The 27343-nt window shown below is 37.7% G+C and overlaps 1 protein-coding gene across 4 annotated transcripts in view; it reads left to right on the top strand.

The window, feature by feature from the left end:
• ESR1 (estrogen receptor 1) overlaps nt 1-27343 on the top strand; it is a 248406-nt gene that overhangs the window by 74195 nt on the left and 146868 nt on the right. The gene's annotated exons all lie outside the window — the stretch shown is intronic.

Below are 27343 nucleotides of genomic sequence, written 5' to 3'. Positions count from 1 at the left end.
CAAGTCCATGACTTCTGTGTACAACTTCTCAGGTGTCTTCCTCACTTGAGTGTCTAAGAAACATCTCAAACTCAATTTGTTCAAACCTGAATTTCTGCTTCACCCTCAAACATGCTTTATCTGCAATCCTTCCCATCCTAGCTAATAACTTCATCTTTTGAATTGCTCAGGAAATGGAGTTAAAAAACAAATGGAGTTAACCTTGACACTTCTCTTTCTCCCATACCTCATGTTCAGGAAATTCTGGTGGCTCTATCTTCAAATATTTTTGGAATCTGACCACTTCTCACCAGCTGTATTGTTGACACTCTGGCGTGGAACACCATCATCTTTCTCCCAGCTTATTGCTAAAGCCCTACCTGCTTTTTTCCTTGCTTCCCTACCATCTATTCTCCCTAAAGATACATTAAAAATGGAAATCAAATCATATCACTTCTCAAAACATTGCACGGCTTCTCCGTTCACCCAGCTGATGTCATTACAGTGGCCAGAAGACCATATCTCCTCCCCATTCTTACTTCTTTCACCTCTTTTCTTATTCCGCTCTCTCCCGCTTACCCTAAACCACGTGGGCGTTCTTAACGTGTCAGGCGCACTTATGTCTTGGACCAATTACTCTAGCTTTTCCCTCTCCCCGGAATGCCATTCCCCCAGATATTTGGGCACCTAACTCCGTCACCTCCCTCAGATTCTTTGCTCCATTATCAATTTATCAATGAGACTTATCCTGATTGTTGCATTTAATAGCGCAGCCCACACATCCCGCATTTTCACCTTCTAATACACCATAGAATTAATTATTAGATGATTTATTGCTTGATGTCTGTCTCCCTTACTAGAGCATAAGCTCCAGATGAGTGCTTACAAACAAACAAAACATGCTTGTATGTTTTGTTCACTGATGTATTTCAAGTGCGTAGATCAGTGCCTGCATCTAATAGACAGTCGAGAACTAGCTGTAGCGTGCACGAATTAATAGAATGAATGAGCACAACTGAAAGGACACTGTAAGTGTTGAGCTATGAATAGATTGAGCGTCAAGAGTACTGTTTTTCTAATGAAGGGAGAATATCTGCTTGGAAATTAAAACCTGTATAGGAGTTAGCTTTCACCACATAGCAGAACCTCACCTCAGCATCTCAATGGCAATACAACAAGAAGCATCTGTTACATGTCAGGGAGAGACTAGGAAGCTGCCGATATTGGCAGGGCTCACTCGTATGTCGGGAGGTCAGCTGGCTGTTTTGGCTGGAGCAACTAGGATGACTGAGTTTTGCTTCACAGGTCTCTCATCCTCCAGCAGGCTAGTCCAGGCGTGTTCTCCCAGTAATGGCAGAGGCACAAAAGAGAACAAGCCCCAAATCACAAGCCCATTTCAAGCTTTTTGCTTGCATTATCAGCTGATGTCCGAGGGCCAATGCCCGTCAAATGGCTGAGTCCTTAGGTTTCGTGAGAGGGGCCTTCAGAGTTATCTGGCAAAGGTTAAAAAACTGGAACCATTTTTTGTCATCTGTCACAACCAGAAATATGAACTTTTCAGATTTGAAACTGAAAAATAATTAGAGAGTCATGGACTCTTAACACTTGGAAGGGACTTATCGGTTCATTTACCCTTCTTCCATACTCAGTGCAGGAATCCCCCATCTAGCTTTCCTGACAGCTGTGTGAGGGGTGCTGAATATGGATGTGAATTTTATCTTCGCGCCTGCCTTATATACATGATGAGTGGACACAATAGGGCAGGAAAAAAACCAGGAGTAGGCGTGAACCAGTACTTCTGGAAAAATATGGACTTGTTTCAGATGTGCTGTATTTCACTAATTCATTTAGATGTAGGTTTCATGTATGTTACAATTGGTTATGAATGGATTAGAAAACAATTAAATGGAAGGCTATTTTAATATTTCAGTAGAAGTTCACTGCATATATAAAATGAACCAAGAAACACTGACAATCATACTTTTGCTTTTATATAAGTTATAGTTAGAATACTGATTCCACTGTTTTATGCTGAAGTAATTTTGACTGCTTATTTAGAGATCATTTTGGTTTTTAAAGGACAGGAAGAGGGATCTTCATTTACCTGTTCACGAATGACCATATCTCACCTTGAATGTTAAAAGAAATGCTGACGGGTTTTTACAAAAATTCCAGAAATCAGTCTTTCTTGTTCCTATAATTTGATTTTGCAAAAGCAAATCGTTTTTGAGATGATGTAAGGACCCTTTCTGTCAATAGTATTTACAAAATGCAGAACTCTGGGGGCAGTAATTGTATGAATAAATTGCTGTTTTTAAATTCTATAAGCCTAAGACCTCATACATTTTCATGTGTTTTCATTTTGTTTCAATGATTGTGATTAGGATAATAAACGGTGTTTAGAGCTGAATGAACTTAAAAGATCCCCTAGTCCACCTCTTTGTTTCTCAGCTCATTGTTCTCGTCCAAGTCACACAGCTAGTTAACCACTCAGACCAGAAGCCAAGACTCCTGACACCTGGTTCAGGGCTCTTTTCATTATACTGCACTGCCTTACTGACCAGGAGTCATTTAGATCATAATGAAATGTAGACTCATGTATAAGTAAGATACTAATATCACACAGACCAAATTATGACTCAGGAACAATTACTATGGGCACAAAATACTACTCTTCTTCAACAAAAACATTCATCAACGCATTCGGCTTAGTTGCACAGCAGAAGTACCACATTACATTTATATGGAGTGTGCGATGGTTATTTTAAAAAGAGTTACTTAATATTTCATTACTTCCTATTGCTTAATATCATTTAAAAAGGACATTTTCTCCTTCAGGCCAAGGGTGTTCACTATTTTCAGGTAACAGTTGCAATATTTGTTGAAAGCTCATCTGTTTTTATTGTTTAAATATTTAGATTATTCTGCTATAAAAAAAGGTAACTTTGTCAAGTAAAAGGAGACCTGGCTAAGGGTCCAGTCTGAACCTGGCTCTTTCAAGACCCTTGGGCAGATCACGTAATTCTTCTGAACTCAGTTGTCACTTTTGAAAAATATGGGCTTAGGACTGAGTGGTCTCTAGAGCATCTTTCAAATCTTAAATTTTGTGTTTTATGATGGGAGGGAGGGTCAGAATTTAAAGCTAAAGGTATGTATACAAGTTTCCCAGTATGAGGAACCACCTCACTAGCTATCATATTTATATTTCAAGCTAAATTTGCAGAGCAACCAGCAACTGGAAAAACCTGTTGGAATGGACAAAGCTATTCTCTTCATTGATTAGCTTGGAAAGTCAATCTCTTTGGAGTGAAGAGTGTCACCAAAATGAGTTTGATGTCCATAGTGATATGAGCAGATGGCTATACTATCACTACACTTTTTTTAGCCACATCAAAGAAAGAGTTCAAGAACAAAGTTTGTTGAGATAGGACTTTGAGAAGATCAGTAAGTTCTTGTCTGTTATTAAAGATGTAATAGTCATGCCTAAGACTTGAGTCCCATGAGCTGGTGAAACTTTCTAGTGTCTGCCTTGTGGAACAGAGAAAGGAAGAGGCTGAAAAGATAGTGAATTTTGAGAAGTTCCTGGTTTAAGTACCACACAAAGGAGTCTGGTGAGTTTTCCTTGAAAACTTATCCAGTAGGCGTAAACCAACACACTTGAGGTGAGACCTCTTGGAAATCACGGAAATATACACCAGCCCTAAGAGAGACTGAAGGTAAAGTGAGGAGTCATTATAAAGACATGTTCTGGTTACATCTGGAGGTGACACATTGTTTAGTTTAAGTTTGACTGAGGAAGTAAAAAGTAGTGAGAAACATACAAAGTTATACCTAGGGGTTGGTATCTTTAAAAGCTTGCTTAAGACTAGTTACTATTATATTTATTTTGTATTACATTTTTGGCACTGTTATTTAGAAAATTTTACCTAACAAATGCCAGGTCAAGTCCAAACTTCTTAGCCTAAGTCATTTACAGATAACCTTTACTGAGCATTTACTATGTGAAGGTGTTTGGAGACACAGGGTAAAACATGGTCACTGAGCATAACGTCTAGACAACCTAATGATGGAAAGAGATTTTTCACATAAAAGGTGACCAAGCCCCGTCATTCCCTCAAGAGACCTAGGACTGGAGTTGGCCTAAAAATTCCTGCTGCCTCAGTTTACCCACCAGTTGTGACCCTAGTGATATCTTTCAGTGCTCCCAGGGATCAGGCAAGCTCAAGTTTGCTGGCTGGCCCTTTGTACTTTGGGGTTTCAACTTCCGGCTGATATTCACGGGGATATGTCCTATTGCCAAGTTAAGTCCTGCCCATACTAGATTTATTTCTTTCTCTTTGTGGGTCCCAGTCTCATAGAAAACATACTTGCATGAAAACGTTAACTACTTCATCAGGCTCTTCTGAGAATTAAAGGCATGAATTATCTTTTGATGATCAAAAATTGGCACACAAATGTTAGGTTTCATATTTCATATATGGTGTAGCATGGTGGTTATGTCTTTGGCTTTGGTAATCAGACCCCATGGATTCAAACTTTAGCTCTGTCTAGACACGTATGACCATGAGCGTGATACTTAACTTCTCTAACCCCAGTTTCTTTATTTGCCAAATGAGGACAGTAATAACATCTACCTAACAAGGTTGTGTAAGAATTAATCTATAGCTTTTAGTATTGTATTGGCCTGTAGTGAGCCTTCCATAAAAGTTGGTTACAGCAGTAATAAAGAGTACATTCAATTTTTGCCTTATGTACTTAATTCTAGTCTCCATATAAAATTCAATTCGACACTGTCACAATTAATCAAGGATTAGTTAGCAATTAATTATTATGTATTTAGTTCAGCTTGGATAATCAGTGATATATAAAAGGTAGTGCCTAGCCTCGAGGAACCTATAATTTAGACTCCTGCCAAGCCTGACGTTCAGAGTTCTCTATCTTCTGAATCACACCTATTTTTTTCAGACTCTTTCCTACTGTCCTAAGAAACCTTTGGCTACAACTAGCAGGTCTGCTCATTGACCACAGAATGTACCTTATCCCTTTCTGCCTCCCTTCAATCTGAAGTTAGTTATTAATACTTTATTTATTCGTAGTAAGTTTCCCTGATTGCTAAAGCCCCTCTCTTTCACTCGTTTAGGACTCCCTGTAAGTCATCACCTTGTTCCTCGGAATAGCTCTTATATTCCTTCCCTGTGTGAATCAGGTCAGGTGAGCTGCTTGTCAGTATCCTGGTGCTAACCCAGGTACTGAGCATCCTGAACCCTGCCAGCCTGAGGACAAGCTGGACACTTTGGTGTACGGTCAATTCCAACCGCAAGAGAGCAGTTTGCGCCGTCTTGACGCTTGACTACTGCTTGACCTCACCACCCTTGATTTTAACATATACTTCGTTGTCAGCCTTCCGCCTCCTCATTTTCATTTCCAATCTTTGGCATGATTCCATCTGCATAAAGCTTTGATTTTTGACTACTAGGTTATTTATCTGACTGCTCATTTCTCATTGCTAGAACTGTGTCTAGACTTGACTGTCACCCATAGATACCCGGACCACTCAGCTCTGGCCTCAGTATTGTCACTGAGTCTCATCCCTAGGCTGGCCTCTCGAGTGGTAGAGTGCCCACGCCCCTTAGCTTCTGGTCCTTTGATTGTGCGGTTCCACCAGCACCCAGCCAGCTGCCTTAATACATATCTTTGTTTATTTGAACACTTAATTGAATGGGATATAGGATTCACCTTCTAGGCACCAGATTGAGTTCAGCCAAGCTAACGACTTAGTATTGTATTTTAAAAATATATTCATATATCTATGCAGTTAGCTTTTTAATTTCTGGAAGCAGAGAGTGTCATATTCTTGTTTTATTGATAGCACAGTGATATCTTGTAAATATTTGTTATTGATGGTGAGTTTAATGCTAATAGGAAAAGGAGAAGAGGTGGTTTATCTTAATGTTTAGATAAGCCATTCTCTTGGCATTAGTCTGTTGTTCAGATCACTAAGCATGACTGAAGTAACACCACTAACTGTAATGATCTCTCTCTCCCCCATCTTTCTCCCTCTCTCTTTTTGCCTAGTGCATAGACCTGGGGGAAATGTATTATGCAATTTTAGGCATAAAAAGTAATGACACCAAATACTACAACTGTCATAACAAATAAATAAAACTGTACCTTAAGTCAAAGAAAAGCAAGCTTTAGGAAGTTAAAAAAGAAGCCGTTTCCAAATTTATTAAGTTAAAATAAGATTTCCTCATTATTGAATTATTTGGGTAATATTTAGTCTCACAGGTGAGATGAACTATTTTGTTGGTTGTTGAAACTTTTTATAGATATTTGTTTTGAGAAGTTCTAGGTAGTGTCTTTATTGTAGATAATTCCTGTTTTATTTTTCCTTTAGCCTGTACGTTTATGCTCATTATTTTGTTTCTTGAGGATTCAAAATATGCATTTTGCTATACATGGGAATTTCCTATAAAATATTAGTTGTAGTACGATGGTTTCATAATGAATTTTCCAGGTATTCTTTCTTGCAGGCAGATGTTATTAGCTCTATTTTTTTAAAAAACATATTTTCACACATTTTTATTCCCTCCCTCTCTCTCTCTCTCTCTCTCTCAATGTGGTTTCAGTTCATTAAATGAAAGATTAAAAAAATAAGTTCTAAGGATTTTCTTTAATAATAATTGATTTTGGAATAACTTACCTATGGCTGCAGTTCACCATTTATTCACTTGAGAACGTCCCAAAATTAAATTTTGTACATGTGGAATTGATTCACTTCACATGGATGTGTTGTTTACTCCCAAAGTGATGTAGGTTTCTGACTTTTAATAGTGGTAATGGGTCAGAAAATTGCCCATCCGCATCTGTCAGATATTCAAGGAATATATTTTGAAATTTAACCACTGGGAGGATAAGGAAATCAGTACTAGGTGACTCTTTGATTTAAATCCAATTAAAAAAAATTAGAGAATCATCTGATACAAGGACAAATAACAAAACAAACAAACAGCAGAACAAACCCTAGCGAGATGAATTTCAAAAATACTGAGAATATTAAAAGAATAAAATACAGTCAGCCCTTTGTATTATGGGATCCACATCCACGGATTCAGGCAACTGTGGATCAAAAATATTTGGAAAAAAATTCCAGAAAGTTCCAAAAAGCAAAAAAGTAGGAATACAATTTTATTTTTTTTCCATTTGGATAACCAAATTGTCCCAGAGCTATTAATTAAACAATACGTTATTTCCTCACCGATCTGTAAAGCTACTTCCTTTTTATATGAAGTTCCTCTCTAAGAGGGAATCTGATTCTGAGCTCTCTTTGGTATTTCTTTCCTCTATTTGTCAATAAAACCACAGTTTTAATTTCCATAACTTTGTAATTACTTTGACTTTTTAATCCTTCTTGAAAAAAATTTGTTCTTTTTCAAAATTGTTTTGGCTATTTATGGCTACTTTTGCTTCCAAAAGAAGTTTTAAAATCAACTTTTAATGAAATTACATTGAATTTATAAATTAGTTTAGGGAGGTTTGACATCTTTATGATACTTAGTCTTCTCACCCATTAACATTATATAAATTCTCCACTTATTTTAAATCTTTTAAAATGACTTTTAATAAAAATGTAAAATTCTCTCCAAAAGGTCTTGCATATTAAAAATATTACTCCTAGCTATTTCGTGTTACTGACATTTTAAAGGCATATCTTTTTAAAAAATTACATTATCTTATTGTTTCAGACATGTCATATATTTTTTAAAAATTTACAAATTCAGGACTGCATTGCTTATTCATTTAAATTTTTCCCATGTTGCTGAGTATCCTTCAATATAAGATTATTAGTGCAGTTGCATTAATATTCCAAAATGGAATACTGTAATTTATTGAATTATTTTCCTAATTATTGGTATTTACATTGTTTCTTGCTTTCACAATTTTAAACAGGACTGTGAACAGCTTTCTTGCTAAATCTTTGTATACCACAATAATTATTTACTTAGGATTCACTCCTAGAACTTGAATGGCTGAGTCAAAAGTTATGCACTTTTCCCATGACTTTTGATATATATTGTCAGAATCAATCCAGTGGTGTTGGTTCAGAAATCATAATATCACATAAAAGAACACTGTAAACATTACAAATTATGATATAGAAAGATATATTTCTTGATGTGGACTATATCATGAAGAGAGCAGATTATAAATAATATTTAAGTATTTTAATTATTTAGGCTTATACTGAGCAATAAAGAGGAGAGTGAATAAGTGAATGAATACATGATTCTGGAAGGGTACCCAACAAGAAGCTAGTAGCAGTTAGCCCTGGGTAAGGGAATTATGCATGATTTTTATTTTCTATTTTTTTCTTCTCTGTCATTTCTGTTTTCAACAATGCACGTGAATTATTTATGAATAAAATTTTTAAAAAACTTTGATATTTTTATATAGGTTTAATGGAATAATATTTCTCCTTCATTTCTTTAATTTTTAGGAAACTTTCTTCATGGCAATTCTTTTTATATGTTTCTTTCTCTCTGCTAGGAATGAGGTTGCCAGCTATCTTACTATAACAGCTGTGTACATTATTCTTATTGTAGTTAGCTGCTAAATTTCACAACTGTAATTATTTTATTCCCCATTTGGTACTTAACTATGTTTTAGGCAAACTCAGAAGTATCATGGAGTGAGTTTATTCAACATCAGAATCATGATATTGAAATGTCAATAACGAATGACTGTTTTGGAGTCAGTCCCTCTTGAAGGTAAACAGGGAACAAAGAGATTTCGGGAACAATAAAAGCTTTCCAAACAATTGAGAAAAAAGTTGTTCTGAAACAATAACGTATGCCCCATCCTTTTATTTCAATGTGTTTTCTTAAGGCAATTACTGGCAAAGAGTTTGATAATTTTATGTTTAAAGGTATCTTTTTTCTCAGCCAGGCACCCCACTGCCATCAGGTTTTCTTTCCGAGAGATTTTGTAACTGGTACGTGGTAGCTCATTCTCACTGCCTGCTTCACGTCCACTAGCGGCACACCTTGTTCCGAAATATTGCGAAGTTGAAATGTTTTTATTTGGGCAACTCCTGCAATCAAGGTAATTCACCCCATCTTCAATGAATAAGATGGAAAAGAGCAAGCCAACCTCTGTGACCTTAAACTTTCACTGAAACTTAGAGACGGGTTAACTCAGCTGGTGAGAGCGGGGTGCTAATGACACCAAGGTCGTGGGCCCTATCCAATTACAGGGCAGTGACACTCAGAGGAAGAGCCCCACTGCCTTGGCACAGACTCCCTGGGACATCTGCTAGCCATTCACAGTGAGGCACAGGAGTGTGGATTCTTTAGTGAATCATGTCGTAACTTAGGGTGTCTCCAACTCGAAGCCAATTGTGGGATCAAGGAAGAGAGCCAACTGAGGCTGGGAGAGGGGCCCTAGAGTGTCTCAGGCCAGGACACAGTGGTGGAGGATGAGAAAAACTAAATGGGCTTCAGGAAGTGGGTGTTAGTCCAAGCACTGTTTTCAGTGGGTGTGGCACAGAAGACTGACTGGGCAGCCACCAGGAGGGTTCTCAGGCGGAATCACGGCATAAGCCAGCGTTAGGCATCTGCCTGGAAGGGACAGGGTCCTCCACATCTGAAAGGGCTCTGGGGCCGGGGTCCGTCGCTGGAAGATGCACGGGCAAGTGCCATAAACGGTTCCCCAGCTGCACTGAGTTCAGAGCTGAGACTCACCTCTGAAAACCCTGGGCAGAAGCATGACCTCTAGAACTTGGCCAACTGATCCGTCGGGGAGTGATGCAGGTGAGGAATGGGGCACGTTTGGTGACCTGCACAGTTATCTGCTCAGGTCTTGCGTGTGGATGTGGAAGATAGGCTGTGCTGTGTCTGGGAGCCTGATGTAATCACAAGTTTCACCAGAGGGACAAATAGGAAGGCTGACATACTGTCTTTGTCTGCACTGGCTGGCTTGGGGCCTGGGAGAAATTGAACTGTAGGCCACAAACAAATTCAGCTGTAAGACGCTGTGAATGAGGAGACAGAGGACAAAAGAGGGGGTGCTGTGACCAATTATCAAGACTGCACAAACTAGGTGGAGAGAATGTTCTATTGGCAGTAGCATCCTTTTCATCTCTGACGTAGCTCCTGAAGGATATACTACATATCTCGTGCAGACTGTTCAGGGGAATTTCTGCAAAGAGGGAAATGTTTGGTTTGGAAGAAAATAATTTCTTTTTCTTTTTTTTTGTCTCATTAAGAAACTTGTGTTTCCGCTTGTGTTATAGTCATATAATATGTCAGTACAGTAGTACAGCAAGATACATACATCTATTGGGGTGCTTGCTCAAGTATTTTTTCCTAATAGAGATGTGTAATCAAAAAAATATAGAGGGGCTTTCCGGGTGGCACGGAGCGGCTGGGCCCGTGAGCCATGGCCGCTGCGCCTGCGCGTCCGGAGCCTGTGCTCCGCAACGGGAGGGGCCACAACAGTGAGAGGCCCGCGTACCGCAAAAAAAAAAAAAAAAAATATATATATATATATATATATATATATATATATAGAGAGAGAGAGAGAGAGAGAGAGAGAGCTCTCTGGTCAATAGTATAACCTATAGACAAAGCTATCCCTGGGGCTAACCAATGTGATTAAATATCCTTAGCTCAGATATTTTGATAAAGTAGTAACGAGGGTAGTATAGTTACTGAAAGATTTTCTTTACAGTTTTTTCAATAACTCTATTAGCCAGTTCACTTGTTATAAGTTTCATAGCTCTTTTACGCTCAGTGAATTTTCCTGTTTCTTCCCATGTCTGTATCTTTCCGATGTTTCATTTTTCTGTATCTTTATAGCTCCGTCTAACAATCTCTGAAGATCAATCAGAGGCTTCAGGATGTGTCATCTCACTCTGTAACCTGCTCTGACTCCTTCCCTCACAGCTGCCTCCATAAGTGATGTAAAATGAATACAGTGCCAGAAATTCTAGTTCTGGGAGCATCTTCTTACTTAAGCTTATTTATTGCTCTGATTTAGAGATAGCAATCCTGTTTCCATTGCCTCTTCCCAAACCAATTAGGTTAGACTCTCTGAGGGCGGTTCCCAGAATTGTTTTCAAAACTCCCCGGGTGATTCTAAGACATGCTATCTGTTCTCCTCAAGCACTGTTCAGCATCCTCGGATATTACTTACTTTTTGCACATTTGTCTACTGGATAGCCCAATAGGTACCCACTAGCCCTTGTGGCCATTTAAACTCAAATGAGTTAAAATTAAATAATATTATAAATACAACTCCTAAGTTGCACCGGCCACATTCAAGTACCCGGTAGCCACTAGTACCCAGAGTGGCTAGTGGCTACCGTATTGTCCGACCCAGCTGTAGAGCATTTCCATCACCACAGAGAAGTCTATTGAGCTGTGTTAACAACTGGGAAACATCACATTGGAGAAGTGAAGGAGAGAGGGTACAATACAACAGAAACCCCAAAGCAGTTGGTGTGATTGGTAGATACTGTATCTTACATTACATTTGGAACTTAGTTTATGAGTGCCTTCATTTTTAGATTCAGTTGAAATAAGTTTTAGTTAACTTAAGTGAAGGACTGGTTTGATTTTATATGATTTGCTTAGCCTATCTTTGACTTGTCTCCCTTGTTAGAGTGTTTCTAGCAGCATCTCACTTAATCCCTAACTTATTTTTTGTTGTGTGTGTCATTTAAAAATAATTTAGTCATAGAGGTTATCCTCTCTGAAATCTATATTGCTTTACGGAAGAGGTGAACAGCTGGTGAAAATCGTCCCAAGGTTTCTAATCCCACCAAACGAAAATATGGTGCCAGTCATTGCCTTGTACCGTGACATTTGTGAAATCCAGGGAGGGACAGATCTCATGCTGTAATAATACATCAGTATAAACATCCTACTAGGCCAGTCCTACAGGTTCTTATGATAACAGGAACATTAGGAGTGGGAGAATGTCAACCTTAATATCATTTTCATTTATTAAAAAGCAAAAAGCTAAGAGTAGCCATTTTACCAGCTGAGTCTTTACTGACTTTTGGTGAGAATCACTTTCTCAAATTACTTGAAATCCCTTTCTTGACACGATGCTTCCACTTAACACCATTGTGTAGATTTTCACCCGTACCTCGTTTGTCACTTTGTATGCCCTCCTGCTATTTCGGACACTTTTATTAAATCCCTTCCTTGCACGTAAACAGAACACATCAGTCCATTAATGGAACTCATTATGCTCATTTGTCTTTGCCAAGAACTATTGGAAATGATCACAAATGACTATGTAATTATAATTAAGATCTCGTAGATGCATTTGCTTTATTTTTAACAAGTTCATTCTGTTAAGTTTCACCCTATTTCAAATAATGACATTTCCTGGTACAAAGAAGAATTATTAAAATGGCAGTTTAACTCATATCTCTGGCAGATAAGCTGGTTATTGTATTTGATAATTGTAATGAATAGCTGATAATATACAGATAGTAACTCGAGGAAGTTTATTCTCTTAGAATACCTATGAGAAACTTATTCTGATAGGACCTGGTAACCAAAGTGATCTTTTTTTCCCATTTTAGTTCGTATATCTTCAGTTTTAATTTTGTTCTCCCAAAGAAGGCTGAGTCCCAGTATGATATTTCAGATTTTGTAAAATCGTAATATTATGAGGAAGAATAATGTATATTAGATCTTCTTTTCACATACTGAGCTAAAAAATTATAAGCATCACTAAATTACCAGAGAATTCTTTTAACAATCAGGCCCTTAGTTCAAAAATGATTCCTTTTAAAAAGGAATTATTGATAATCTTGTGATAATCTTGTAATTTTCAAACTAGCATCTTTAGAAACCCCCTGTCCACCAGTATCCTCCTTGTTTCCATTCAGGATATTTCATCAAAACTTAAATTTTTCTTTCCTCTGCTGCATGTGGACTTTATGTGCCTTCTCTCTGAAAAATAAAATCTTTAGTTTCAGGAGCTCTGTGTTCTATTCCTTCACTTTAAAATCATGGGAAAAATAACTGTCATTTCCTTATCCCTGTCTCCAATTCCCTCATCATTTTCAGCAAGCCAATTTTCTCTCTTTTTTCTGTCTGCTGTAAGGAACGTTTTACTTTGCTCCATTCTCTGCAATTCAGGGCTCACAATTTCTTTGAGCTTCTCAGATTATCCTTTGTACTTGTGTCTGCTTTTTTATTAAAATATCTTCAGCCTTCTTTTGACTTCATCATCTGTACATTGCTGTATTTAAAACTCATCTGCTTATTGATTGAAACTCTCTGTCCTGCTTAATCATATTGGATGCGTAACTTCTGAATGAGTTCAAAAATCATCATGTACTGTGAAAGAATTTGCTAGCATGTTCATGTTACTGCATAATGTGCAATGTAGCCAAAGTAAAATAACTCATAATAAATATAACATCAAGAAACGATAGTGAGAATCTGCATATCCTGTGCACTGAGTCAACAGCCAATAAGGCAAATCATCATGACATTTGACAAATCATAGTAGTATTGGGGATGGTATAGCGAGTAAAAGGGCATGGACATTGAGATTAGCAGTCTTGAGTTCTAATTTTTTGTCAGTTCCTAATTGTGTGCCTTTGGGTTAAGCCATCGTTACCTCTACAGGCCCTTTCATTTATAGAATTGGGGTTAATATCTCAGATGTTTCAATGAAGTGATATGTAAAGCACTGTCCACAGAACATAGTATAATCGCCTCCATAATGATAATTCTCATCCTTCCAAGAAATGGGCACTTCTGCTTTGAATTCAGGATAGGTGAACTTCAGCCTAGATAAAACCATTTTATTATCATTATTGCATAAATGTACTCCATGGGTAGCTAAACTTGCTTTCACTTCCTCTACCAGCTGAAACCTTGGTATCAGCTCTAGAATGTATTAGATGGAATAGCCCATCTGATCAAATCTCAACTAGATATTCTTTCTAGTTTTTAAAATATTTCTTATTCAGTTACAAAACAAGTCTATCCCCTGGCTTGAAACAATTTCTTCTACCTTTTCCCTAGTCAGACCATTCAGACAGTCATCACTAACTTAATGACTACACAGGCTTTTTCTGGAAGGCTGGAGGCCCTAGACACTGAGGTATTCCTATGAATAAACCTAAAATCCATGTGTTCAATTCTAATAGCTTCTTTCTTAATTGAATCAAAGCCCTGCCAGTTTAAACAGGATAATTTCAGATTGTTTACTGGACATCCCAGAGTCACAATAAAAATATACTTTATATGCCATAACCATTTCCAAAAATATAGTAAGCTTAAAAGAGATATACACTTACCAACTGTCAAGAATCAGAGAATTTGATGAAGCTGATTATATATGGGGCTGTGGCACCAGCCCTCCTGAGAAAGGGCAGAAGTCCCCCTGTGTTCTCTCCAGAAGGGACAGTATGCTTCTGGGGAAGCCCTTTCCTTACTAAGAAAGCTGGAATCTGCAATTAATTTTCCACCTATATCTCCCTTTGGAACATATCCTAATTACATATCTATAATTTCATGAGCTATGAGTAAAGTCTAAGAACTTTTCTCTGAAATGGCAGCAATAGGAGTATTTTTTTTTTCATTTGGGCTACAATCTTCATTTTGATGCTCAACTCTTTATCTTTTATCATAACTTCTGATTTGCACTAAACATGGGCAAAATGACTGGCTTCTAGAAATGGACACAGGTGCAATACGTATGAGGCCAGGAAACCACCTAATTATCTTCACAAAGTATTAGGACTTCAAAGAATTCAAAGATTCTGTAAGTTCGACTTATGATTGGACTGTTATTATCATTGATGTGTTATCCAAGTCTTGAGCTGTTTTTACAGATTTTTTTTTTAAGTTTGCATCTTATGTGAGTTTAAGAGTGTTCCGGCCAGCTTATTTTGGAATATCTTCTGCTACCCTAACTACTGACATCAGCTTTTGCATTCCGACTGAGGACTTCTTTCTTTTTTTCTCTCTCTCTTCCTGCATCCTTAGCGGTGGAAATCTAGTTTTATAGGAAACCAGTAGTTATGTCAGGTTGCTAGGTATCTTCCCACTGAAGAACAAGTATTCTGGAGCAGCATGTATTTAGTATTTGACATTTAATAAACATGCTTGTTTAAGATATTTTCAATAGAATTTCAGCTCTGGCAATTGTAAACAAAGGATCCAGCTGGTATTTGGTGAGGCAAACAGATGTGGACACGCTTCCTGCATCGAGATGCATTAACTTTCCTGAAAAGTGGATAAGAACTTGTGAGAGTGAATAATGGAGTTCAAATCAGATGGGGCAAGATATTTGATATTCAGGAAGAAATCACAGTATAATAAATCTGTTACTTTGCTTGGATTGAATGAGGAGTCGCTAACACTGAAATAGAGTCGAAGAAGAGGAAAATGGAGATTTTATAGAGGAGACCCTGGCCCCAAGATGATACTTCTACCCTCAGTGGAATGTTGTCTTCTTTGAAAGGTGCTGGTTCTAGTCAGTACACGAAACATTCATTGATCATTACCTAGGAAAGCTAATTTATTTACAAGGTACAGAGTTAAATCTAGCAAGAAATACAGAGAACTAGGCACAGTCCTTATCATTAAGAAACTTTCAACTCTTGGCATGTTTCAGAGAGAGAAACTTTCTGGCTTGGGGCAATAGGGGCTCCTTTGGCATAAGTATGGTGACAAAGAATTGCTCCTGCTGTATCAGTGGTAAGAATGAGATATTTCCTTTTGCTGAGCTCTCTATTAATACGGGTGGTAGAATTTTGTGCTCCTGAAGGCTCTTGATAATTCTGTTTCCTCCTCCTCTATTATTAGTACTTGTTCAAGTCAACATTTTAGGAAAGGAGCCCAGTGATTTCTGTTAGCTACCAGGTCAAGTAACAAATTCATCATTTAACATATATTTATCAAGCCCCTAATTTGCCCAGGTCTGAGCTGTAGGGTGTATGAAAGATTTCTAATAGATTTAAGGTGACAGAGTTCACAAATGAGAGTTTGTAGAAAGGAATAGACCCTTTTAAGCCTCAAGAAATATGACATTCACCCACTTGAGGACTTGTTAAATCACCAGCAAGGGTGAACTGGTTTGTTGACCCAGTTGTAGGATTGTTGTAAGATGACTGTCCCACTGGCAGGCACTTCTGGTCCAAGAGAATGTAATTGGATGTTGGTGACTCAAGCGAGGCTGGGAAGGCTCATCCACGACCGAATTAAAGACAACAAGGACTTCATTTGTATCCAACGCCGCACCGATCAGCATGAGACAGAGAAGAGACCCATGGGGAGGTGCGGAGACAAACTGTTTCTTTTATAAGTTGGAGAAGGGAAAACTGCAGGCCTGAGTAACAAAACTGCTAAGAAATGGGAGAAAAGTGAGAACCTCACAGGCTAAACCTTGGTGTCTTATTTATTCCTCTTGGCTACAGAATGCCTGCCAGCAGGAGACTCATCACTAAGATATTACAGGGAAATGAAGCCAGGCAAGAAAAATATGTATTGCTTTTCTCCTCACCCCATAAATTTTGTTATTAATAAATCAGATTCTTATAGAACAGCCTGCCACAGCTGCCTCTAGAAACAAGGGTTTATTAGCCGAATTTTTATTAAAGTGCACAGCAGTTTTATGAGTGAACATTATGCTTTTAAGTCAAAACGGATGTCATTGAGATCACACGGGATCGTGACTTACTCCCCACTCGATCTGGACCTGGACACTTGGTTTTGTTGCTGGGATAAGGCAGCATGATTTGACATGCAATTAAAGGTGTGGTAACCTGTGATTGATTTCCCTTTCTTGGCACTCCCTGTCTAAACTTTTGGGAAAATTCCAAAACAGTGCATTCCTATACGAAGGCTACCTCTTTGGTTGCTTCAGCTTCCAAAAGGGACATTTGTAAAGCAGTACAGCAACAAGTCAGAACAGGAACAATACAATCCATTTTGAAATAAAATTTCATCAAAGTAAACTGGATAAATTATCAAATATTATCAAAGCAAATCATGGTTTTCCAATACGATTTGGTGAAGACAGAGATGAATACTCTCTCCACACTTACTTGCAGAATTCCTTTTCAAAATAATAACATATATGGGTTTTGTTTTCCAGATTGTAAACATAAATACATGCTAATTGCAGAGAAGAATCACTGTGTACTTCTGCAGTTGGTGTTTGTCAAGTGCCTTTCTGGCAGACGACACCAGCTCAACAGGGCAGAAACGTGGGCTGTTGTAAACTTCTGGGCACACACTCTACGATGGAACAGGCGTGACCAGGCAGAGCTGACAGCATATTAATTAAGTTTTCTCCTGTCATAGAACTTCAGCTGCTCCCTTCCATCATTGCTGAGTTCTTATTGTCACAGCAGATAGGAACCTAGCTCTGGGGCCTGGGAAGAAGCATGAAGGCTGGGCTGGGGTAGCATGATTGGCCACCATGGGGGGCTCTGGTTACTCTTATGCAAATGGAATAATTAGAGCAGATACCACTGGAGTCCTAGTTTAGGAGGAAAGGGGGGAAATGTGCTCTTTGCATCCACGGGAGGAAACACTGCTCATCTGTACACAAGTTTACTCATCAAGGACAATTAACTCACCATGGTTAATCACCCCAGAGGAGCCTAGTGTTAAGAAAACTTGCCAGTTTATTTGAATTTGGGTGCTGGCAGATGACACCATGGGATATTACGGCTCCTCATGAGTACTGCAGTCTATTGAGAGGTTGATAGATAGGCCACTGGGCTGGAGGAAAAGGACCAAGTTAATTGGTATACAGCACTTGGGACAATTGAGGTTAACTGGTGGTGGTGACAGTAGCCTGGTGGAAAAGTTAATAATTAACTACTTTCAAGGAAAACTGAATTAACTGACCTTGTCTGGATCATGTACACGACCTTCTCCCCACTACTAACAGATTTATTCCAAAGTTATGTAAGATAATGGAAACAAAACTTAACGATATGGGGAGGGGACAGAGGAATCAAGTCATAAAATCAGACCACAGGGTACTTAGGATACATAGCTGGGTCAGGAGATTGAATGTGGAAAGACTGATCCTAACTTACTTCTTTTATTTAGCAGTTTATTTAAGACTTTTGTTACTTAAATTGACCACATAAAGTGAGTTGCCTTACCAGAAAGACCGATTTCAAACACTGCTATAATAAAATTCCAACAACTGGAATTCCCAGATGTTTTAATATATCAAACTTGTGTTATTAATATATTCAATGTGATTCTAGGTCCTACCGACTCATTTATGTATTCCACCGCCATATCTATTGAAGTCTAGTAGGTAATTATGTCTACTGGTAAACAAGACAGATGTAATCTCTGCCTTCATGTGGTTTGTAATTGAGTAGTCTTTGATATTTTGTTGTGATTGTTTTATGTCTTTAATAGGAGATGCTTATAATTTTAACTTGTGTTAAACACTGACCATAACTAACACTCTCTTTCTCTCTCTCTCTCTTTCTCCGTCTCCCTCTCTCTCTATATTTTAGGAAAAAGATAAAAAGCTACCACAGGGTTAAATTTATGTGCCCAGTTACAAAGCTTATTCTACATCCTGAAAACTTTTTAAGCAGCAAAGATATAATCTTTGTAGTTTCAATTTATAGGTCGGTGTCTCTGACAGCCTTAAATTTTCCTCTTGACCAACTCCATGGTCTTCTCCATACACAATGCAATCATGAATGTAGAATTATACTTTGACGCAAGCTCTTGGGTAGGATGACTCAGCTGTTCTCCTTCAACATAGCGGCGTGAATGGCAGTGACTAGTTATTCCAAACAATCAGGAAGCAGTATAAAATTAATTTTCAGATTATATAAAAGCACTTCTTGCTCAGTGTTTTGCCCTTGACTTTTAAGAACTAAACTTTTCATTTTAGATCCGTTTTACATTTACAGAACTATTGCCAGGATAGTACAGAGAGATCTCGGATGCCTCACACCCAGTTTCCTCTGTGGGTAACATCTCATACTACTATATGGTACTTTCATCACCATGAATGAACCAATATTGATATTTTATCATTAACTGAAGTCAATTATTGTTCAGATTTCCTAAGCTATTACCCAATACTTTTCATCTGTTCCGGGATCCCATCAGGATATATTATATTAAGTATTCATGTTGTCTTAGGCTCCCCTTGATTGTGACAGTTTCTGAGGCTTTCTTTGTTTTTGATGACCTTGCCAGTTTTGAGGATTACTGGTCAGATATTTGGTGGAATGTCTCTCAGTTTGGATTTGTCTGATGTTTTTCTCATGGTTAGACTGGGGTTAATGAGTTCTGGGAGGGAGACCAGAAATGTAAAGTGTCATTGTCATCACATCATATCAAGGGTACACATAATCAATCAATATGACTTATCACTATTGATGTTGACCTTGACAACCTTACTTGAGGCAGGATTTGTTAGGTTTCTGTACTGTAAGGTTATTCTTCTCTTCTCCTTTTTCACACAGTTAGCTTTGGAAGGAAGTGCTTATGTGCAGCTCATACTTAAGGAATGGGGGGTTATGCCTTAAGGCTGGAGTACTTACATAAATTAGTTGGAGTTGCTATTCTCAGTTAATTGATTTATTCAGTCATTTACTTATATCAGTATAGACTCATGGATATTTATGTTTGGGGATATAATCCAATTCTTATTTATTTTGCTGCTCATGTTGTCCCAGCCTTGGCACTGGGAGCTTTATGTGTTGGCTCCTGTATTCTTTTGACATACACATCATTGAGCGATTTTTTTTTTTTTGAGCACGTTCTTCCTTTTAATTCAGACTCATCTTGTATACTTCCTTCCCCAGTCCTAGAATCAGCCATTTTTCCATGGAGTCATGGTTCTCTTATTGGAAACCAAGATCTGAGCAGTAGATGTACTTTCTGTTCCTGGGATATTGTTACTTCTAGGACCTCTAAGCTGACAGTGCAAGGAGGTATATGTGTTTGTACTAGCCCATGTATATACACCTATTTATAAATATTTGTATTTATATATCTTTATACAGCTTAACATCTGTATCTGTCTTAAGCTAAAAATGAATACACACTGATGTCTCCAACTCTTGCCATTACAGCATGGATCATTCTAGTCTTCTCTTACTTACAAGTCACTTCTTTCTGCAACAGTGTGAAACCTGGCTCCCGTTATGTGCCATTCATTTACTTAATTATTTAATTCCAATATACCTAAGAGTGGTTTCACAGTTCTTATAACCTTTAAAGGCAAAAGGGGCTATACACAAACACTGTACTCTAGTTGATAAAGTTATAACAGTTAAGGGTGTTTTTATGGCCCAGAATGGGGTCTGTCTCGGTGAATGTTCCATTGGAACTCGAGAATAATGTGTATTCATCTGTTATTTGATGGGGTCTTCTATAAATATCAATTAGATCAAGTTGATTGATAGTATTTTTGAGGTCAATTCCATTCATATTGATTTTCTGCTTACTTAAGTAATCAGTTATGGGCAGGGAGATAATGATGTTTCCAACTATAATAGCAGACTTATTTTGCTTTCCAGTTCTAACCTTATTGCCTCCCAACAGAAGTATCTTTTAAAAATGGATATAATATATGAAACAACTGTTTTTAAACCTTGGACATCAGGCAGCGTGGGGCAGTGTTTCTTGAGAAAGGGAAAATAGATGAGGTGAGCCCTACTCTTGCTCCAACTTCCTGCCTGGAGAGAAATTCGAGGCCATAGCCAGGGAGGGGGAACTCAGGTGTAATTAAACACAGAAATTAGTACATGATGGTTATCCGATGAATGACACAAGAAAAGAAAAAGATGAAAGAAAAGCTACAAGAATGAAGGAGGTAGAGCCACTAGACTGGAGTGGGGTCCAAGATTGACTATGGAGGAAATGAGATTTTACTTGGGATTTGGTGGCCAGTATAAGAGGAGTGGAAATTGTACAAGGTGGTGATGTTGGGAAGTATTATAAAAAGTGGCAAGGCCAACCCTGTTTCATAAAAAAGTAAAGGTTTGTGGAGGGGATTTGTAAAGATAGATTTGAAAAGTACTTTGGGATTATTTGTGGAAATTCATGAGTCAGTGTAGTGTTGGATTTTATTCAGTGGGTTAGTGGCTTTTTAAATTTAAAATACAACCAGTAAACTCTTTTAAAAATGAGTTATTTCCCTAATCCCAGTACAAAATATATATATATATATATATATATATATATATATATATATATATAAATAAACAGCTGCTTTAGACAAATGGGGGGAACGGGGCAAGCAGAAGCCCTAATTGTACCCCCACTGCTTAGAATTGCCAAGAGTCTTCAGAGCACAAACAACTGCTGTAGCTAAGGAGGTCTTTGACAGCTTTAGATGGACAATACGTAACAGGATAAAATAGGTGTGTAATGGAGATTATTCAATTGCCAGTTGATTTGATTGGAAGGAAGATTGAAGGTAGGCAGGGAGACAAATTAGTAGCTGCTGCATCAATCTAGGCAAAAAGGGAGAAGTGTGTGAACCAGGATGGTGGCAGTAAAGATAGAGTGAAAGGGAGTAAGGGAAGAGATATGTGAGTAAATACAGGTTGGGGTGATTTGTTGGATGTGAAAGGAGGGAGAGGAAGAGCATTAAGTAGCTTTAAATGAACTGGTAATTCATCACCTCAAAGTGGATCATTGATGTACCATCATCAATGATCCACTTAGAGGCTATGATAATATTAATAATAATCTATAATTACATAATTCACCTGGGTTGAAATCTCTGTGCTGCTCTTGGTATGACCTTGGTCATGATAGTTATTCTAAACTTCTTTTTTTCTGTTAAATGGGGACTATACCAGTGCCTGCCTTACAAGATTCATTTCTAGTATTTGAAGGGAAAGCATTAGAATTGATGCAGGGAAGTTTCTCTGGTGCAAGTTTCATTAGTTCTTATCTTTATTTAATTCTTAACTAATCAGCATTCCTGTTTTCTTCAACATGTTGAATTAAAAAGCTTTTAGTGTATTTCTCTGCCTGGGTTTTTAATACCTCATGAATAATGTGGAATTATTGAAAAACAAAAGAAAGGTGATTATGCAAATGTTTGAAATAGTTAATATACATTAAAGTAGTCTTGGGAAATTGGAGAAATAACTTTACTGAAGTTATAGTAGCTTTTTGTAGAGGCAAAGGGTACTAAGAAGAAAAAAGATCATTTCAGAAAAAGAAAATTTAAAAAGCAGAATGCATTAGAAGCAAATAAGCCAATGAATTCTATTAATTAATGAATATTCAGATAGCATATTCATTTTTCCTAAGAGATAATGACCAAGCCAAAGAGTTTAAAGAATTTTTAAAAAAGGATGATTAAATAAACTCAAGTATTAGAAGCAGTCTTTCAAAACTCCTAGTTTGATGCATTAGGACAGATCTTTTTATTTTAGGGCCAGGACAGAATTGTTTAAGCAGTGGATATGTCCCCAGCCCCTTTCTCCCTGCCAGGGCTCAGCCCCTACACTGCCTTACCGCAGACCTCCCCAAGCCCAGGCAGCCTTAGAGAGATTCCTGAGGGATCTTAGAGAGTGCCCTGGGCATCATCTCTCTCCCTTTTGTTCTCATTCCAGTGGTCTGTGCTTATTGGTTTAATAAATTCCCTGAAATTAACACTTCCTAGTGGATTAGAATCACTCAAATTCACATTGAGTATTACGAAGCAGAGGTTCTATACTCCGCTTCTAAATCCTTACCACAGTGCGACAGGGTATTAGAGAAGGCTTAACCCAAGGGCATAAAATTCAAAGTGATGGCATTTCACATGTGTGGTGGGCTTGCTTGATGAGAGAGAGTTTGTTTCTCAAGCCTGAGGGTAATCACTGAATTATTGTAAGCTTATGAAATTTTCAAAGGAATGTAGAGAAATTTGCTGTGATACAACTCTTGTCTAATCAGTGACACAACTTGAGAGCTAATAACGTTTGTACACTAGCATATCCGTTACATGACATCTGAATTGCGCTGCTAAATATTGTGCTCAACCATTCTGGGAAATGACATTTTGGGGTGCTGAATGACAGTACATCTTGTTTATATGGTGTGACAAGCCAAAGTCCTACTTGTTACAAAGAAACATCTTGACTGTCAAGAGGCTGCCTGTTTAATATTTGCATGATCTAAGCTAATTGTTTTTCTTCCCCCCTGCTTTGTGAACTTTTGTTCAGGTACCAAAATAGTTAAAATAATTTAGACAAAGGAAATTGAGCTTAAGTAAAATACTTACCAGTCTATGTTGTCTGGAAAAATTCTTGGTAGGGAGCATAGAATGAGTTTTTAAATTTATCTTTGGATTTCAAATATGCATGCCACTCCTATACCCCATCACTGTATATAATTAGGAACTGGCTGTATATTCCATAGTGACACAGGCTGTAATTATTGGTTGTGATCTGCAATTCTCATTTAACCTAGGTTAAGATAGTAGAAGTTGGGCCATTTTTCACCTGTTCCTCTCAATTCCAGTTTGATTTTTTTGAACTACTATGAAATATGCAATATTATCACTGGTAGTGACACTGATAGTCACTACTTATATGACAATTACTGCTTACAAGTAGAAATGGTTGCTTTCCTCATTGAGCTGTGCCCTGGGATCCGATCACATGCAGTCGGCCACACAGTATGTACAACTTGCTTTTTTTGTTCTGTCTGTATATTTTATACAGCCTTTGACATTTGAAAAATATGGAACATTGAGGGGTAAATTTAAGAAAATATTTGTTAATGCTAATTGAATCTACCTTACCCTATTTGACGATTTGATGATTTTCTAAATATTTAGCTCTTTCCTCCATCTCTCTGGTTGTGTTTTCTCGTTCTGCATTCCAAGCCTGTGGATATTTTTGTCTTGTGTTCAGCAACGTGAATCAAATATTTGAGACTCAAAGTGGTGTGGTGATTCAGCTCACTGCTCTAAGTAGTGCTATACCTAAACCATTTGAGTAGTCAGCTTTGAAATTTCTCCAAGAGAGGAAATCTCATGAATTGGCTCAAATGTAACTTTGTCTCCTAGAGAAGCCTTCTTTGTCTCCTCTGATTAGCACCTCCCCCTCCCTTCCATAGTGTTTTGGGCAGCTAATGCATTCATTCCACAAATAACAGAATAACTTTTGATTCATGGCTTTCTCCCTCCAAGCTGAAAACTTGATGGAGGGTAACATGATCTTTGTTTCCCACTGCATCATCTGTGAATATACATTGTAAGTATTGAACAAAATTTTACGAAAAGAACAAATACTTTGGTAAACAATTTTTTATAACTGTCACTCCTAGAACCTGAATTGAGTTTAAAATTCTTCTTCTGGAGATCAGATTGTCTGTAGTATGATTGCTGGGTGTTTTGTTTTGCTTCATTAACCTTCTATCTACTTGTCTTTATTTTGGAAATCTTTTAAAATGAAGATAAACTACAGTTGTAACATAAAGCATCGTCTTCATTTTTAAAAAGTAAAATGCATGTGTATAGTCATAACTTGATTACTCAGGTAACTTGCTTTCATCTTACTGTAAACAATATCACCTTTAACCATTTCTTCTTTATTCAAGTCACTTGCTTCTATCTTTCCATGTAGATCTAATATTAAAAGTCTTTATTGGAATGCTGCAGCTTTCCAATAAGGTCTGTCCACATTCTCTATCTCTTTATAAAGTTATAGAGTAGGGGGGCAAAGAGTATTTGAGTTATACTCTGTTTAATATTGAAGAACAATGCATTTTTTTCACCCTAGTTCCCACCCAAAGTAGGTAAATAACAATCAGAATCATCCTCTCAAAATTCTGACCTCAGAATTTCCTAAGAAATGTGAACCTGTAGGAATTCTTTGCTTTCGATCTTCTTTTCCTGTTTTTCATTCCAAGGCCACTGGTCTTACATTCTAAATGGAAGAACATAGAGTCCTACAATCTCAGGATGGAAAGTATATCGAAGGTCACGTAGTGCAAATACTGGGTAATTGAATGCCTTTGGTAACACCCCTGTAAAGTCTTCGTCTAGCCTATTCTTGGAAACCTCCAGTGATCTAACACATCCTTTCCTGCGGCAGCAGATTCTATCTTTGTTGTCAGCTTTGACTCCTACAAACTGATTCCTTGCAATGAGCTCTAACTACTCAGAGTTTCCACATATTTTTTCTATTTTACCCTTTGGGCTCATAAAGAGTAAGTTGAACCCATCTATCTCTCTTAGTTTGGGGTGCTATAACAGAAATACTATAGACTTCATAGATTAAACAGCAAACATTTATTTCTCACAGTTCGGGAGGTTGGGAAGTCCAAGCTTGACAGCACCTCTGGTGTCTGATGAGTGCCTGCTTCCCGGCTAGTAGGCAGCTGTCTTCTTATATCCTAACAGGTGGAGAGAGTAAGCTGGCCCCTTGGCCTCTACTTATAAGGGCACTAATCCCGTTCATGAAGGCTCTACCCTCGTGACCTAATGACCTCCCAAAGGCCCCACCTCTGAATACCATCACATTGGGGATTAGATTTCAACATATGAATTTGGTGGGGGGGGACACAAACCTTCAGACCATAATGCCATTTTATATAGTATAGCCCATGTGAAGGTGACACTCATGTTTCCTCAAAGTCTTTTTTTCTCTCGGCTAACCCCTTTCAGTTCCTCAGTGGTTCTCCATGTGACCTGATTTCACATCTCCTCACCATCCTAGTTCCTCTGAATAGATTTGTTTTGCTTGTCTCTGCAGCATCCAGCACGGTGTGATACTCCAGGTGTGCTCTGATGAGCTGAGAGTAGGCTGTATCACCTTCCTCAGTTCAGATATTATACTCTCGTTAGCATATCTAGCAGCGAAAGAGTTGAAATGTCTGACTATGGACAACAATTGGTCAGATACAACGATTCTTCTCATTTTATTTCTTTACTGTGTTACTTCTAGGTATCCTTAAATGTGTCGACTTTGTTGGATACATTTTTAAAACTCTGTTAACTGGAAAAAAAAAACAAACTTCATTTCAGAGCTCGGATCTTGTATCATACTTAATAGAGAATGGTCTCAGACAAGTTCATTAACCTTTCTAAAGCAGCAGTTTTATAGTATTTACCTTACAAGATTATCGTGAGGACTAAATTAGTTGTGAAATGCTCACATGTAAAGTATATATTAAAGTGCTTAAGCACATGGTGAGTGCTCAGTGCATGTTAGCGATAATAATCTTTACAATTGTTACTTATTCCAAGAGTTCTGGGAAATGCTTATTTTAATACTGAACAAATAGGAAGGGTTGTGGCTTCATTATATTTTTAGTATCATCTAACATACCTAATCTAGACCTACAAGAATAAAAGCTATACATAAAAAATTCACCACCGCACATTTGTTCAAACGCCTTGACAAATTAGAACGACATAGAACAAAGTTCTGACATTAGTTATTCATTTCGAGTAAGAGAACAGGTGATATGTTATAAAGAATGTTGACTTCTCATGTCTTTAATATTAAAAATAATTGTATTACCTTTTTACCAAAAAGATTATTTCTTTTATGTAAATCTAAGAACTGCTATCTGCCATATTTTGAAAAGATTACAGTTTTTGAAAATATGGAAGCTAGTGATCATTTTTGTCCTTTAAAATATTTGTTTCTGCTGATACATTTCAGCACCACAGGCTGGCCTTTTCCAGGTTAAGATGCTGAGCCAAACCTCAGAGTCTCTGCAAAAGAGAGTGGAGTCTCCCCTGCCCTATAATTTAGTTAGTGGGAACCACAGCTGGTAAATCTTTGGGGGGAAACTATTTTCAACTATTTAAAAACTTTTGTATCAGGAAAATAGAAATACATTTGTGTCAGTCTTAGAACCAAGTAAACAAGTTGAGGGTTGTGGGTCACTTCCTCAGGTGGTGAGGTACAGTTTAGTAGCAATGAAAGACTGACTGAACACCTATAGGATCCAGAGGCTGTCAGATACGTTTTGGATAAATCATTCCTCTTTAGTGTCTTCCATAAAGAGGTGTAGTTGGATGATAAGGATGTTTATTAAATGCTTTTTTAAAGATGCCTTTTTAATTTACTGTTGAAAGAATATTCATAGCAGAAGCAATCTTTGATATAAGCCATATTTCAAGAATAATTATTATCATGTCCTTTTTACATCAGCTCTTACACACACACCCCAATGGCTTGTTAGACCAGCTTGTACTGGCTCATAAAAGCTTACTGTTAACTTTTCAGGAGTTTTGTATGATGCTTAATCTCAGACAACTAGCTTGAAATTTGCCATGGAAATGGGAGTAGTTACACCATGGAAATTGGCGAATGCTACAAATCAAAGCCTATTTTTTTTTTTCTCACGGACAGCTGGTTGTTAAA

Source organism: Leucopleurus acutus (assembly GCF_964270905.1).
Source record: "Leucopleurus acutus genome assembly, chromosome: 15".
NCBI classification, from domain to species: Eukaryota; Metazoa; Chordata; class Mammalia; order Artiodactyla; family Delphinidae; genus Leucopleurus; species Leucopleurus acutus.
Note: the sequence above shows the minus strand (reverse complement) of the source record. Positions and strands in the feature narration are given on the sequence as shown.